Source organism: Ovis aries, chromosome 15 (assembly GCF_016772045.2).
Source record: "Ovis aries strain OAR_USU_Benz2616 breed Rambouillet chromosome 15, ARS-UI_Ramb_v3.0, whole genome shotgun sequence".
In the NCBI taxonomy this organism is placed as follows: Eukaryota; Metazoa; Chordata; class Mammalia; order Artiodactyla; family Bovidae; genus Ovis; species Ovis aries.
Window position 1 is genome coordinate 10,953,146 of NC_056068.1, and position 3,282 is coordinate 10,956,427.

Consider the following 3,282-nt stretch of genomic DNA (forward strand, 5'->3'; position numbering starts at 1 on the left):
TAATTTGACTCTGAAATATGTTGTTTTAATATAGTCTACATTCCAGGTATTAGTTATCAAATATATATGAATTATTAATTCTGGAATTAGAAAGGGGCTCAAAGTTTACTTCTTTGTAACCTCTTTGTCTTTCACTTCTCTTAAGCTCTCTATATTTATTCATTTCTATATCTGAAATGAATCTTCTCAGATGAATAACCGGCCTCATTAGGTGAAATTAAAGTAATGTATGCTACCTATAACAACAAAGGTACTCGGTTTATTAAATTATTGAACATTGATTTAAACATTGCCAATTAGCCTCCTCTGCCCTTAAATCTCCTGGAATTCCCAGTTGTCACTATACATTACTTTTTCCCAGCTATGACTTGAATCATACTGTTGGTAATGTGCCATTCTCAGTAACAGTGATTAGTTGGAAAAGAGCAACTCATTAAGAGGTTGAATTCCCAAGTACCAACAGATATAATAGTCATCTGACAGATCATCTGGCAAAAAAAAAAAAAAAATAATAAGTATATACTTGTATCCAGGAAAAATAAAATGCAGGTTCATCAGTAACAAGAACTGTCCCTTTCTTGTTCTATTCACCACATGTCAAGATATTCTTGGATAGATAGAAACTACCTTCTCCCCTACAACATGAATCACTTCTCCATAAAATTAAAATACTATATGGTAGCAGTACTTTTGCCTGGAAAATCCCATGGGCAGAGGAGGCTGGTAGGCTGCAGTCCATGGGGTCTCGAAGAGTCTGACATGACTGAGCAACTTCACTTTCACTTTTCACTTTCATGCATTGGAGAAGGAAATGGCAACCCACTCCAGTATTCTTGCCTGGAGAATCCCAGGGACCGGGGAGCCTGGTGGACTGCCGTTTATGGGTTCGCACAGAGGCGGACATGACTGAAGCGACTTAGCAGCAGCAGTAGCAGCATAATATTAGAAGTTGAAAATGTATTCTAATATTTCTTTTGAAAATATGAAAGTGAGTCATCTCATGGATATCAAACCTGAATTTCTTTAAAAATTACTAATTTAAATATGAAAATAATTATCGTCATTCATGAAAATATAAAAACCATTCTCATAGGAAAAAAACTCAAAAATATCATTTTATTGCTGTAATGGATTGCAGAATATTGACATATTACTATCTTTTTAAAGAGAAAAATATATTAGTAGTAAAAAAAGATTATGATAATGGTGCAACTGTCAGTAAAAATGTGGTCCATTAAGTATAATCATTGTAGTTCTTACCTCCTAAAACTACTCTTTGGCAATCATAAGGATTGTTCACATTTAAATCAACTTATCATATTATATCACACAACTACTACAATTAAATTTTTGTTTGGTGTACCTTCATTTCAAAACTTTAGCAAATTTGTCCTTCAAGCTAGGCTTCAGCAGGCTGTGAACTGATAAATTCCAGATATACAAGGTGGATTTAGAAAAGGCAAAAGAACCAGATATCAAATTACAAACATCCACTGGATCATAAAAAAAAGCAAGAAATCCCAGGAAAAAAATCTACTTCTCCTTCACTGACTGCACTAAAACCTTTGATTGTGTGGATTACAACAAACTGTGAAAACTAGCCACTTTTCAATTGTGCAGTTTTAATGTGTGATTTGTGGTTATGCATTGGACGTGTGCAAATATAAAATGTGTTTAACATAAATGTAATACTATAATATAATTCATCCTTTTTAGAAAAATAAATGTGTCTTTTATATGCACCGTCAGTAGTTCTGGGGCTTTGATCCAACCTGAAGATGTATACACAAAAGGGAACAAAGATATTCTTCCGGGTTGAAGCATTACAAACAGCAGACATACCTAGCTTCATATTCTAGTGTAGGTTTGAACCAGATCATGAATTCATGGTGATACAAGTGCCTACTGAGTCACAGATTTGTACCAAGATAACCAACATTGACATTACTGCCATCATTGGAACCATGTTCCGATCACAGCTGAGGGCCAAACATACCCATTATGTTACAGTTGGAGCTTTGGAGTCTTTGCAAAGGCCTCCCCTGAAACCCTGCCATATGCCAAGTTGTTGCAGACGTGTCAACCCACTTGTTCCTGCAGGCTAGTGCATAAGTATCTTGTAAACATTTCTCAGAGCAGATAAGAACTCCATCAGGTTGGAACTAATGCAGATGGTGCTCTCTGACTAGGTGCCTTCCAAGTCATAAGCAGGAATCGGCAGGCTCATGCATCTGCATTCACATATTAAAAATGTATCAGTACCTATATCAGCTTTTAGCCACAATAACCAGTGTATTAGTCTGGATTTTCCAGAGAAGCAAAAATAATTGGATACCTATATCTGTATCTTTCACTTCCACTCAAATAGAAAACTATTAGTTAACAATAGTCAGAAAACTGTTACAATTTTTAAAGTAGGATATAACGAAGCCCTAAATATAAGTATGGACAGGGCTGTTGATAAGACAGCCCTGAGACAATGTGAAATTTTTTGAGGATAAAAAATAAATATTTGCAACCACATGGAGTAGATTCCCAGGAATTTAGAATCTGGCTATTATGTACTATACAAAAACTATCTTCATGACCCAGATAACCATGATGGTGTGATCACTCACCTAGAGCCAGACATCCTGGAATACAATGTCAAGTGGGCCATAGGAAGCATCACTAAGAACAAAGTTAGTGGAGGTGATGAAATTGCAGTTGAGCTATTTCAAATCCTAAAAGATGATGCTGTGAAAGTTCTGCATTCAATAGACCAGTAAATTTGGAAAACTCAGCAGTGGCCACAGGACTGGAAAATGACAGTTTTCATTCCAATCCCAAAGAAGGGCAATACCAAATAATGTTCAAACTACTGCACAATTACACTCGTCTCACACACTACAAAGTAAAGCTCAAAATTCTCCAAACCAGGCTTCAACAGTACATAAACCATGAACTTCCACATGATCAAGCTGGATTAAGAAAAGGCAGAGGAACCAGAGATCAAATTGCCAAAATCCGCTGGATTATTTAAAAAACAAGAGAGTTCCAGAAAAATATATACTTTTGTTTTATTGACTATGCCAAAGGTGTTGAGTGTGGGGATCACAACACTGAGGAAAATTCTTAAAGAGATGGGCATACCAGACCATCTTACCTGACTCCTGAGAAATCTGTATGAAGGTCAAGAAGCAACAGTTAGAACTGGACATAGAACAACAGACTGGTTCCAAATAGGGAAAGGAGTACATCAAGGCTGTATATTGTCATCCTGCTTATTTAACTTATATGCAG